Raw genomic sequence first — 15,064 nt, forward strand, 5'->3', positions numbered from 1 at the left:
GTCAAAACATTGGAAAAGGGAACAGAAACATCTAGACACAGAAGGGAAATGATAGAGGAAAACCTTCAAGCACTGTGTAATCAAACGTAGGCAATGCTCTTTGTGATGTCAGTCTGGGCCCGTCTCTGGGGCAGCAGAACGGAGATTGGCTTGTGGGTTGAGACCCACACAGCACAGGAAGAGGAAGTGGCAGGGAATACATTACCTGCATGTTTGGCATGACACCCTCTGCAACTTGGCAGATTGATGTTTCCTGAAAACAGAGATAGGCATGAGGGTTCCACTGATGAGGGGATATGTGTGATGTTTCTGAGGGTGTTACTTTCTGGGGAGTTTTGTTTTATTGCATTTGAGGTGGAACTGTCACTGCTACAAATTTCAAATACATTTTCTATTTTGTTACTGCAGCTTGTAAGGAAGGGTATGTTGTCTTCTACAGTATTTTCCACCCCATTTGGTGAGAGTCAGAGGGCATAATACATCAGTTTTTCATTGGCTGAGTGTCGAGAGGGTGAGCTTTTGATTGGCCTGGGGGTGAGAGAAGATGGAGAAAATTGATATTTGATTGGTTGAGAGGAGAAGGCCGACAAGGTCAGTTCTCCCTGCCACAAAGGCAGCCAACCCCATGATCAATATGGTCATTTTCCCTGTTCACTGAACTCTGTATCCCTTTCTCTCTTCCCTACACTAAATGAATTGACAGTAAATGGACCATTGGGGGAGAGGGACATAAGGATCTAATGATAATCTGTTGGGTGAACTGTGAAGAGGGGACCCAGTTTATTCCCATTACTGGGAGTTAGTTACCTGTATTGTCTCTTTCTACACCTGATGTTCATGCTCTTGCTGTATGCGGTTGGAGTAGAGCAGGCAACCCTGTTCCTGAAGGATTGTTTCCCAACTAGGCACCACACTGAGCTGGTTACTTAATTGATCAGTACGGTGATTGCTTAAATTCAACACACCTGGTGTTCCAGGTCAGTTAAAGGTAGACTCAGCGAAATGCCGTTGCCACGAGCAACACCGCAGCTATTGAGATGAGCGGGATGCAAGACTTCGCTCTCACACGGTCACACACAGTATCTGCTCGTGTGCACCGGTTCGCTTCACGGCGTTCACAGCGTGGTAGCCACGGGACCGAAACAGCAGTTGAGCCTCATGCTCCAACGCTCTGCGGAAATTGACCACTATGCTGTGTACTTTCTGCATCTATATTATCAGTCTACTATTAAAAACATGAAGTTACTGCGGCACACAAGGACCAGGGTTGTCTACCCCTGGAGTAGAGGATATGAGTATTTATTTTCAATTAATTATTCTCAAATGTGAGTTCATAGTTTCAGACACACTATCAATGATTTATCTACTTGCTAAGATTACATTGTATTTCACTTTCATTAGAGATGAGCAGAAATGCTGGCTTAGCATTATGCAATTTGCAGTCACCCACATTGGTGCCAACACGGCGCCAATTTAAATTGTGAAACTCAAACCTAGTTTGCCAAATTCAGTGTATTTATGGCTTTGACGCTACGGTGTCATTTAGCTTCTTCACCAGCATGTCTTCAGTAGGAGCAGACCCTTTAGCGGAACAGCGAAAAGGAGCTGAAAGCCAGCAAATGGCAACACATGCTGTTTATGAACACTATTCCTGCTGGATGATCTCCAAATGAATCTATCCAGTCAATTAGACCCACAGTGGGACACCAACCATTACAGTTGCATATGAGTACGTATGCTTAATAGCATCATTTATAGGAAAGTGTGTGTGTGTGTAACAGCAAGCATTACTGTAATAACTTACAGCATCATTAGTTGTGCAAAAGCACCTGTGTGTATCAGTGAAACAGTCCAGTTGCTCACGTATCAGCCATAGCAGCAGGGAGAGATAGGCAACAGATAAATACAAATGGATTCTACAAATACAAGATACTCTAAAGACCAAAGTATCAAACTAAAATGCAAAATACTTTGGCAAAGTATTCTACTTAGATAAAATACCAGTACTGTATTTTGTATTTTCTAAATTTACAAAAAACACACACCTTCACTACAATAACATTCTCTGTAACAGTAACCCCTCCCAAAAAATACAGTTTTTTTTTGCTATTAATGTTCTATGTGATTGTTATCTACCTTAGTTTAATGCACTGACTTGCTCTGCTCTGCTAAATTACCTAAATGAACAAATACAAAGCACACAAGGTATCATTATTGGCCTTGTTTAGGGGGTGGAGCTCATGAGACTAATAGATCAGCGTGATTTTTAGTGTTCATTTAAAAAAATTACATTACAATTTTGGTCATTTAGCGCACTCTATTATCACAACATAGTGCCAACAACATTTCACATAATAGTGAACCAGAATAAAAAAAAATATAGAAAAATATTTTGTATTTCTTTTACAAACTATAGTTTTGGTAAGTCGGCCTGTTACGGCTGCTGTCCCTGTACAGGGATCAACATCAGCGGACATAAGCGGAAATTTCAGAGTGACAACTAATAGTACTCGATACAACTCAAACTTTCATTAAAACACACATGCAGGGTACTCAATTAAAGCTACACTCGTTGTGAATCTAGCCAACATGTCAGATTTTTAAAATGCTTTTCGGTGAAAGCATGAGAAGCTATTATCTGATAGCATGCAACCCCCGAAATACACAAAGGGGACGTAAACAGAATAATTCGCGTAGCCGGCGCTACACAAAAAGCAGAAATAAAATATAAAACATTCATTACCTTTGACAAGCTTCTTTGTTGGCACTCCTATATGTCCCATAAACATCACAATTGGGTATTTTTTTCGATGAAATCCGTCCATGTATACCCAAAATGTCCATTTATGAAGGCCGTCTGATCCATGGAAAAGCACCGTTCCAAAACGCACCGTAATTTTTTTTTATTAAAAAAGTTACCTATAAACTTTGACAAAACACTTCAAACTACTTTTGTAATCCAACTTTAGGTATTAGTAAACGTTAATAATCGATCAAATTGATCACGGGGCGATGTGTATTCAATAGCAGCACGTTTTGAAATCATGGTCCACATTCTCTCTTTCATTACTTCCTGTGGTGTGCTCGACGACAGGAAGTGCCTATTCCTCATGTTACCAAGGATTCATTTAAAATCAATTGACAGTACTGGCGACATCGTGTGGAAGCTGTAGGCATATAAACAGGGACCTTATAAACAGGGACCTATCTATTTTCCCTTGCCATAGACAATACAGAGACTGGCGGAGGGATATTTTTTTGGGTTTTTTGTGAACAGTTTTTCTTAGGATTTTTCCTGCTAAACGCGTTCTGTTATAGTCACATACATGATTTAACCAGTTTTATAAACTTCAGAGTGTTTTCTATCCACACATACTAATCATATGCATATACTATATTCCTGGCATGAGTAGCAGGACGTTGAAATGTTGCACGATTTTTAACAAAAAGCTGCGAAATTTCGCAGCCTCTTTAACAGGCTTTTAGGACATCTACTTTGTGCATAACACAAGTAATTTTTCCAACAATTGTTTACAGGCAGATATTTTCACTTATAATTCATTGTATCACAATTCCAGTGGGTCAGAAGTTTACATACACCAAGTTGACTATGCCTTTAAACAGATTGGAAAATTCCAGAAAATGATGTCATGGCTTTAGAAGCTTCTGATAGGCTAATTGACATCATTTGAGTCAATTGGAGGTGTACCTGTGGAGGTATTTCAAGGAATACCTTCAAACCCAGTGCCTCTTTGCTTGACATCATAGGAAAATCCAAAGAAATCAGCCAAGACCTCAGAATAAAATGTAGACCTCCACAAGTCTTGTTCATCCTTGGGAGCAATTTTCAAACACCTGAAGGTACCATGTTCATTTGTACAAACAATAGTACGCAAGTATAAATACAATGGGACCACGCAGCCGTCATACCGCTCAGGAAGGAGATGCATTCTGTCCCCTAGAGATGAACGTACTTTGGTGCGAAAAGTGCAAATCAATCCCAGAACAACAGCAAAGGACATTGTGAAGATGCTGAAGGAAACAGGTACAGAATAATCTATATCCACAGTAAAATGAGTCCTATATCAATATAACCTCAAAGACCGCTCAGCAAGGAAGAAGCCACTGCTCCAAAACCGCCATAAAAAAGCTAGACTACAGTTTGCAACTGCACATGTGGACAAAGATGGATTTTTTGGATTAGTGTTCTCTGGTCTGATGAAACAAAAACGGAACTGTTTGGCCAAAATGACCATTGTTATGTTTGGAGGGAAAAGGGGGGAGGTTGCAAGCCAAAGAACAACATCCCAACCATTAAGCACGGGGGTGGCAGGAGGGACTGGTGCAATTCACAAAACAGATGGCATCATGAGGTAGGAAAATTATGTGGATATATTGGAGAAACATCTCAAGACATCAGTCAGGAAGTTAATGCTTGGTCGCAAATGGGTCTTCCAAATGGACAATGATCCCAAGCATACTTCTAAAGTTGTGACAAAATGGCTTAAGGACAACAAAGTCGAGGTATTGGAGCGGCCATCACAAAACCTGACTCAGTTACACCACCTCTGTCAGGAGGAATGGGCCACAATTCACCCAACTTATTGTGGGAAGCTTGTGGAAGGCTACTATTATTCTGACATTTTACATTCTTAAAATGAAGTGGTGATCCTTACTGACCTAAAACAGGGAATTTTTACTCAGATTAAATGTCAGGAATTGTGAAAAACTGAGTTTAAATGTATTTGGCTGAGGTGTATGTAAACTTCTAACTTCAACTCTGTGTGTGTTTATATATATATATATATAACGTAAGTATATACATATTTCAAATACAAGTAATATAAATACTACCCATATCTGCCAACAGGATGGGCAATTTGCATATCCTGAAAATAATTGAACTGATAAATACATGAAAATGTATTGAATAGTCACCTACCAGGAAACATGGAGTCAGACGTCATAAGAGCTTTCAACAACGGGCTAGAAAATGGTAATAAAAACATTTAGATTTACCTCCCCCTAGATACAAGTAAATGGGAAACAAAACTGTACACGCTTATGTTCCTCTTCGTCATGAGTTGGATTTTTAGATAAACTCTGCATTGCGGTGGCTCAATGAGTTGACTGATAGTATGGAAGGATAGGGATAGCAGGGAGAGGATGGCGATAGAAGGTGCAAGAGAGAGAAAGGGGTTTCTGACTGGAAGACAGAATTCTGCCAGTTTCTCCATGTGACCCCGGTCTAGGCTGACAGAGAAGTGAACTGCTGCCTAAACAGCACTGAACACTAACTGCAGCCTGGCTGGGATCTCTTGCTCTCTCGCCAGGCACACTCTGAGTCTCGCCACTCACTGACTTAGAGTGAGGGCAGTTGTGGAGAGGTTTATGCACACAAACACACACTGGGTGGAAACAGCTGTTCATTTGTTGCATGATGGATATTTGTCTCTCTAATGTCCTCGAGGAAACTTAGAATGAGCCTGGATGGTCATTAGTGTAACTATACCTGTGAAGTAAATACATATAGAAAATGGAGAGAGTGTGTCTGCATGCTTGTGTGCCTGCTTGCGTTTGAGAGTGTGTGTGTAAGAGAAGGGCTATATAAATACATTTGATTTGATTTGTGTCTGTGTGCGTGTGTGTCTGTTTGTGTGTCTTGGTTGTTTGTGTGAAATTGTCATATCTTTGCAGATGTGACAGCGAGTGGAAAATGACCCTGCTTCATTGCCATGCTGGTCCAGACATCACTGTAATGTGTGACCGGCATCATAACAGTGAGCCAAGACAGCGGTTGGGAGAGGAAGGGAGCAAAAATATCTCCTCATCATGCCAGGGGCAGTGGCATTAAAGTGCTGGTGTAGCTTTATTTTTCTGCTCGCTGTCATTTTATGTAACGAGCCCATTAAACCGGGTGGCGTCTAATTTGTCAACTCCCTCGCAAATGTGTGTTCGTCAACAAAATGGGGCGTGCACCAGCATTTGGTGTCACTGAAGGTCCTTTAAGATAACAAAAGAGCACGCACTGGCTTTGTGTCGCAAATCTGTATTGATAATAGAGTTGTGAGCCTTGGAGACAGGCGGCTAGCTTTCATCGACTTGGTAAAGCCCTGAATCCAGGTCATTTCTCCCCTTAAGTTTATTGACCTGGCTTTTCAAACAGATATTGCACTAACAAATGCTTTCATTTGTGTCACAAAATAATTGTTTTAAACCGATAAATCAGATTCTTCACTTCTTGTGTAAGGTTATGCCCAATCGATTTACGTCTAGTCTCTTTCACCCGCTAGTCTCTTTCAACCGCTAGTCTCTTTCACCCGCTAGTCTCTTTCAACCGCTAGTCTCTTTCAACCGCTAGTCTCTTTCACCCGCTAGTCTCTTTCAACCGCTAGTCTCTTTCAACCGCTAGTCTCTTTCAACCGCTAGTCTCTTTCACCCGCTAGTCTCTTTCACCCGCTAGTCTCTTTCAACCGCTAGTCTCTTTCACCCGCTAGTCTCTTTCAACCGCTAGTCTCTTTCACCCGCTAGTCTCTTTCAACCGCTAGTCTCTTTCAACCGCTAGTCTCTTTCAACCGCTAGTCTCTTTCAACCGCTAGTCTCTTTCACCCGCTAGTCTCTTTCACCCGCTAGTCTCTTTCAACCGCTAGTCTCTTTCACCCCCTGACAACAAATTCTGACTTATTGAATAGACAATGCATTATCTTAGTGTTGGAAATGAATGTCTGGCAAACCATCCTTACATTGGCCGATTGCAGCAGTCATAACACAGTCCACACACTTATTCAGAAGTTGAATGACTAGTCATTCAGTCATTTACTAAGAATCTTACACTTTCTTCATATAGATCTGTAACATCTTGGAACCTACAAGATCACTAAGGGGGCTTTCTGTTGTACGCTTGTTTGGGGTTTTATTGGTGCAAAAAGTATTATTATCAGGGTCTCAGTTGTAGCTTCATGATGATTTTTTTGTATCTATTAAGCTAGTCTTACTGGGGGTTCGACATAACGAAAATTACAGACAGAAGACTTTAAAATGTACATATATTTAAAAACATGAACATGTAGTGTGTATATCTATCAGTTACACATACATGTCGGTACATGCACACAACAAGTAGGTCACATGGGGGAGAGGCGTTGTGCCGTGAGGTGTTGCTTTATTTGTTTTTTGAAACCAGGTTTGCTGTTCACTTGCGCAATTTAAGATGGAGGAAGTTCCATTCACTCATGGCTCTGTATAATACTGTACGTTTCCTTGAATTTGTTCTGGACCTGGGGACTGTGCAAAGACCCCTGGTAGCATGTCTGGTGAGGTACGTGTGTGTGTGTCAGTGCTGTTTGTAAGTTGACTATGCAAACAATTTGGAATTTCCAACACATTAATGTTTCTAATAAAAACAAGAAGTGACGCTGTCAGTCTTTGCTCAACTATTAGCCAAGAGAGACTGGCATCATGCATAGTATTAATATTAGCCCTCTGATTACAATGAAGAGCAAGACGTGCAGCTCTGTTCTGGGTCAGCTGCAACTTAACTAGGTCTTTCTTTGCAGCACTTGACCACATGACTGGACAATAATCAATAAAAGATCAAACTAGAGCCTGCCGTACATGCTTTGTGGAGTTTGGTGTCAAAAAGCAGAGCATATTATGGACAGACCTCTCCCCATCTTTACAACCATTGAATCTACACTATATAGACAGAAGTATGTGGACACCCCTTCAAATTAGTGGATCCACCACCTGTTGCTGACAGATGTATATCATTGAGCACACAGCCATACAATCTCCATAGACAAACATTGTCAGTAGAATGGCCTTACTGAAGAGCACAGTGACATTCAACGTAGCACCGACATAGGATGCCACCTTTCCAACAAGTCAGTTCGTCAATGGTTTGCCCTGCTAGAGCTGCCCCGATCAACTGTAAGTGCTGTTATTATGAAGTGGAAAGGTCTAGGAGCAATGACGGCTCAGCCGCGAAGTGGTAGGCCACACAAGCTCACTGAATGGAACTGCCGAGTGCTGTAGTGCATAGCGTGTAAAAATCGTCTGTCCTCAGTTGCAACACTCACTACTGAGTTCCAAACTGCCACTCGAGCAGCCGCACACAAGCCTTAGATCACCATAAGCAATGCCAAGTGTCAGCTGGAGTGGTGTAAAGCTTGCCGCTATTGGACTCTGGTGCAGTGCGAACAAATTCTCTGGAGTGATGAATCAAGTTTCACAACTTGGCAGTCCTTCGAATGAATCTGGCTTTGGCGGATGTCAGGAGATTGCTACCTACCCCAATTCATAGTGCCAACTGTAAAGTTTGGTGGAGGAGGAATAATCGTTTGGGGCTGTTTTTTATTGTCGGGCTAGGTCCCTGTGTTCCAGTGAAGGGATATCGTAACACTACAGCATGCAATTACATTCTAGACGATTCTGTGTTTCCAGCTTTGTGGCAACAGTTTGGAGAAGGCCCTTTCCTGTTCCAGCATGACAATGCCCCCATGAACAAAGCGAGGTCCAGACAGAAATGGTTACTCGAGATCGGTGTGGAAGAACTTGACTGGCCTGCACAGAACACTGACCTCAACCCCATTGAACACCTTTTGGCTGAATCATTGACTGTGAGCCAGGCATAATTGCCACAACATCAGTGCCCGACCTCACTAATGCTCTTTTGGCTAAATCAAGCAAGTACCCTCAGCAATGTTCCAACATCTAATGGAAAGTCCCCCAGAAGAGTTGAGGTTGTTATAGCAGCAACGGGGGGACCAACTCCATATGAATGACCACGGAATGAGATGTTGACGAACAGGCGTCCACATCTAGTGGTCATCTAGTGTATGTATTTTGACAGTTTAAATTACTTCGTTCTATATGAGATTGTAGTCTCCTTAACTTGTTCAACAACCACACCATTCATTACCAGATTCAGCTGAGGTCTATAACTTAGGGAATGATTTGTACCAAATACAATGCTCTTAGTTTAAGAGATTTTCAGGACCAGTTTATTACTGGCCACCCATTCCAAAATTTTCTGCAACTCCTTGTTAATGGTTTCAGTAACTTCATTAGTTGTGGTTGCTAATGCGTACATGGTTAAATCATCAGCATACATGGACACAAATGCTTTGTTTGGTGCAGTGGCAGGTCATTGGTAAAAATAGAAAAGAGTAGAGGGCCTAGAGAGCTGCCCTGCAGTACACCACACTTTACATGTTTGAAATTAGAGAAGCTTCCAATAAAGAAAACCCTCTGTGTTCTATTAGATAGATATATCTGAATCCACAATATGGCATAGGCTGAAAAGCCATAATACATGGTCAATGATATCAAAGGCTGCACTGAAATGTATCTGTACAGCTCCCACAATCTTCTTATAAACATTTATTTTAACCAATCATCCAGTAATTTGTGTCAGTACATTACATGTTGAGTGCCCTTCTCTATAAACATTCTGAAAGTCTGTTGTTAATTTGTTTACAAAGAAATAGCATTGTATTTGGTCAAACACAATTGTTTTTGATAGGTCTGCTGTTAGAACCAGTAAAGGCTGCTTTACCACTCTTGGGTAGCGCAGTGGCTTTGGCTTCCCTCCAGGCCTGAGGACAACTAATTTCCTCAAGGCTCAGATTGAAGATATGACAAATAGGAGTGGCACTAGAGTTAGCTACCATCCTCAGTAGCTTTCCGTCTATGTTGTCAATACCATGAGGTTTGTCATTATTGATAGATAATTATTTTATCTCCCACACTAACTTTTCAAAATGTTAACTTACAATGCTTTTCTTTCATTATAGTTTTTTTCCTGCATTAGTACAATGTCTCATTGTTCATTTAAAAAAAAAATATTCGGCAAGTCGGTTAAGAACAAATTCTTATTTACAATGAAGGCTAAACCGGCCAAACACAGACGACGCTGTGCGCCGCCCTATGGGACTCCCAATAACTCCCTGGTTCGAATCCATGCTGTGTCAGTAGTGAGGCCTCTAGCACTGAGATGAAGTGCCTTAGACCGCTGCTGTGACAATGTTGCGTTAGGAGGTAGGTGAAGGAGTCATGCGCAGGAGAGCAGAGATGTCTGAGATGCGTACTTTTAATAGGGAAGTCCACCAAATACAAGTATGGCACAATCCAAAAGTCAAACGCCCTTGACAACAGAGACACCCGTTACTCACGCAAGGAGGAACAAACAAAGCTCCTAAATAACACTCTTATTCAATGCGTGAAACAAAAAATAGGGCAAAACCTCACCGAGCTACATCACAAAATAAAACAACCCCGCACAAACCTAGGCAGGCAACAGGGTAAATATATACACACAGAAATGAAGGCAAATGAAACCAGGTGTGAAATAACCAAAGACAAAACAAACAGAAAAGGAAAAAAGGATCGGTGATGGCTAGTAGGCCAGCGTCGCCGAGCGCACCCCGAACAGGGAGAGGAACTACCTTCAGTGGAAGTCGTGACAGCTGCACCACTCTGGAGCCCCTTGTTGTTGGCATTTCCTGCTTAAGTCTGCCCATTTTGCCAATGAAATCATAATTAAAATGATTGGCAACATCAAATGGTTTTGTGATGAATAAGCCATCATTTTCACTACATTATTTATGTTATTGAACTTAACTTCATAATACGGTTTCTGCTTCTTTTTGTTGAGTTTAGTCTCATCATTTCTACATCTGTAGGAATTCAGCCAATCAGATGTGCAGCCAGACGTATTAGCCACTCCTTTTTGTTGAGTTTAGTCTCATCATTTCTACATCTGTAGGAATTCAGCCAATCAGATGTGCAGCCAGACGTATTAGCCACTCCTTTTTGCCCCATCTCTTTCAACCATACAGTTTTTCAATTCCTCAACTATCCATGGGGCCTTAACAGTTCTAACAGTCAGTTTGTTAACAGGTGCATGTTTATCAATAATTGGAAGAAGCAATGTCATAAATGCATCAAGTGCAGCATCTGTATGGCCCTTACTGTTCACATCAAACCAACAAATATTTTTAACATTATCCACATAAGAATCACAGCAAAATATTTGATATGATCTCTTATACACTATTTTAGGCCCAGAATATGGAATGTTGTCTTTCCTGGATATAGCCACTATATTGTGATCACTGCATCTAAATGTGTATGGATACCGCTATAGAACAAATGTAGAACAAAGAGTGCTGTGTACAGTTGAAGTCAGAAGTTTACATACACCTTAGCCAATTACATTTAAATTCAGTTTTCACAATTCCTGACATTTAATCAGAGTAAAAATTCCCTGTCTTAAGTCAGTTAGGATCAACATTTTATTTTAAGAATGTGAAATGTCAGAATAATAGTAGAGAGAATTATTTATTTCAGCTTTTATTTCCCTTCTGACTCATTCCCAGTGGGTCAGAAGTTTACATATACTCAATTAGTATTTGGTAGCATTGCCTTTCACTTTAACTTGGGTCAAACGTTTGGGTCAAACATTTCGGGGAGCCTTCCACCAGCTTCCCACAATAAGTTGGGTGAATTTTGGCCCATTCCTCCTGGCAGAGCTGGTGTAACTGAGTCAGGTTTGTAGTCCTCCTTGCTCGCACATGCTTTTTCAGTTCTGCCCACACATTTTCTATGGGATTGAGGTCAGGGCTTTGTGATGGCCACTCCAATACCTTGACTTTGTTGTCCTTAAGCCATTTTGCCACAACTTTGGAAGTATGCTTGGGGTCGTTGTCCATCTGGAAGACCCATTTGCGACCAAGCTTTAACTTCCTGACTGATGTCTTGAGATGATGCTTCAGTATATCCACATAATATTCCTACCTCATGATGCCATCTATTTTGTGAGGTCCACCAGTCCCTCCTGCAGCAAAGCACCCCCATAACATGATGCTGCCACCCCTGTGCTTCACGGTTGGGATGGTGTTCTTCGGCTTGCAACCTCCCCCTTTTTTCTCCAAACATAACGATGGTCGTTATGGCCAAACAGTTCTATTTTTGTTTCATCAGACCAGAGGACGTTTCTCCAAAAAGTATGATCTTTGTCCCCATGTGCAGTTGCAAACTGTAATCTAGCTTTTTTTGTGGAGGTTTTGTAGCAGTGGCTTCTTCCTTGCTGGTCGGCCTTTCAGGTAATGTAGATACAGGACTCGTTTTACTCTGGATATAGATACGTTTGTACCTGTTTCCTCCAGCATCTTCACAAGGTCTTTTAATGTTGTTCTGGAATTGATTTGCACTTTTCGCACACAAGTACATTCATCTCTAGAAGACAGAACGCGTCTCCTTCCTGAGTGGTATGACGTCTGCGTGGTCCCATGATGTTTAGACTTGCGTACTATTGTTTGTACAGATGAACGTGGGTACCTTCAGTCATTTTGAAATTGCTCCCAAGGATGAACCAGACATGGAGGTCTACCATTTTTTCTGAGGTCATGGCTGATTTCTTTTCATTTTCCCATGATGACAAGCAAAGTGGCACTGAGTTTGAAGGTAGGCCTTGAAATACATCCACAGGTACACCTCCAATTGACTCAAATGATGTCAATTAGCCTATCAGATCTGTTAAAGGCACAGTCAACGTAATGTATGTACACTTCTGACCCATTGTAGTTGTGATACAGTGAATTATAAGTGAAATAAACAATTGTTGGTAAAATTACTTGTCATGCACAAAATAGATGCCCTAACTGACTTGCCAAAAGTAAGACATTTGTGGAGTGGTTGAAAAACAAGTTTTAATGACTCCAACCTAAGTGTATGTGAACTTCCGACTTCAACTGTATGTGGTGTTGAGGGGCAATGGGGGTGTTTGTGCTGGAGAATGCAACTTCATTACACTTGTATTGAGAAAGCTTACTAGACAGAGTTGATCTGTGTCATGCAGTGTAGGGCTTCATTAAGCCTCCTCTGCCATGCTGTGGCTGCGTTTACACTGCACTTCCCACAGTTCTGCATTTGCACCACACATACCAAAGTCCGTAGGGGTGATGGATAGGGCCCCACAGCTCCTAGTGGAGTAATAGCCTCTTAAACACACACACACACACACACACACACACACACACACACACACACACACACACACACACACACACACACACACACACACACATCACACTCCGTAGGGGTGATGGCTAGGGCCCCACAGCTCCTAGTGGAGTAATGCACAATTGTGTTCTGCATCACCCACTTAGTATGATATGTTATATCCTTTTTTGGGTTTGTCAACAAAATGGGTCACAGGCCAGCATTTGGTGTCATTGAAGGTCCTTTCAGATAACACAAGAGAACACACTGGCTTGGGTGGCAAGTCTGTATTGATAATAGAGTTTGCATTATTGGAAATTGATGGAAATTGATGTAAAAAATGTATCACTAGCCACTTTAAACAATGCTACTTAATATAATGTTTACATACCCTACATTACTCATCTCATATGTATATACTGTACTCGATACCATCTACTGCATCTTGCCTATGCCGTTCTGTACCATCACTCATTCATATATCTTTATGTACATATTCTTTATCCCTTTACACTTGTGTGTATAAGGTAATAGTTGTGGAATTGTTAAGTTAGATTACCTGTTGGTAATTACTGCATTGTCGTAACTAGAAGCACAAGCATTTCGCTACACTCGCATTAACATCTGCTAACCATGTGTATGTGACATATAAAATTTGATTTGATTTTGAGTTGTGAGCTTTGGAGACATGCTGCTACTGTAGCTTTCATCGACTTGGTAAAGCCCTGAATCGAGGTCATTCCTCCCACTAAGTTAATAGACTTGCTTTTTGAAATATATTTTACACTAATAAATTGCTTTCATTTGTGGCCCAAAATACATTTGTGTTTGTGGTGATTTAAACTGATACATCCTTTCCAATAGTACAGTCTTACTGATTCCCCCATTTTTGTGTAAGCTTCAGCTAGTAGCCTAGCGGTAAAAGAGGTGAGCCAGCAACTGGAGGGTTACCAGTTCGAATCCCTGGTCAAAGAAGTGAGACGCAAAGAAGTGAGCTAGTAACCGGAGGGTTGCTGGTGTGAAATCCTAGATACCATATCCTGCTGTTGTGCTCTTGAGCAAGGCACTTAATCCCCCACAACAGCAGCGCCCAGTGTGGCAGCCTCCTGCACCTCTCCTAAACCTGTGTATGTACACTGAGTATACCAACAATTAAGAACACCTTTCTAATATTGAGTTGCAACCCCCTTTTGTCCTCACAACAGTCTCAAATTGTCAGGGCATGGACTGTACAAGGTGTTGAACGTGTTCCACAGGGATGCTGGCCAATGTTGACTCCAATGCTTCCCACAGTTGTGTCAAGTTGGCTGGATGTCCTTTGAGTGGTGGACCATCCTTGATACACACAGGTAACTGTTGAATGTGAAAAACACGGCAGGGTTGCAGTTCTTGACACAAATCGGGGGCACCTGCTTGGCACCTACTACCATACCCCGTTCAAAGGCACTTAAATCTTTGGTCTTGCCCATTCACCCTCTGAATGGCACACATACACAATCCATGTCTCAGTTGTCTCAAGGCCTAACAATCCTTCTTTAACCTGTCTCCTCCCCTTCATTTAGACTGATTGAAATGACATCAATAACGGATCATAGCTTTCACCTGGTCAGTCTATGTCATGGAAATAGCAGGTGTTCTTAATGTTTTGTATACTCAGTGTTTGTATTTCGGAGGGCTTAGGTTAATAGCGGAAGTCAAATTTCAGTTGGACCTTGTGTGTAATTGACCAATAAAGTGATCTCCATCTTAATTGCTCTTGGTACTGATTCTAAATGAGCAAGTCAATCTCAAATGGATTTGGCACATTGCCTACTTTAATACATTTATCAGATATGACCCAAATATAGCTTGTGTTTTTCAGAACACTGCTGGTAATTTTGCACATGGAGCATTTCTTTATAGCGGAGGCTCAATTCAATTTCCAATTCCTGAGAACATCTGACCACAGAACCCTGCCACCAGCAGGGCCTGGGGTCTTGAATTCTCTCCGGTGAAATTACCCTACATTGACTGACTCTACAGTCTTGCTTGACAGGTCATCTTTTTCCAGAGGCAGCGTGGT

The sequence above is a fragment of the Oncorhynchus mykiss genome, chromosome 4, assembly GCF_057628025.1.
Source record: "Oncorhynchus mykiss isolate SJ-2025 chromosome 4, ASM5762802v1, whole genome shotgun sequence".
NCBI classification, from domain to species: Eukaryota; Metazoa; Chordata; class Actinopteri; order Salmoniformes; family Salmonidae; genus Oncorhynchus; species Oncorhynchus mykiss.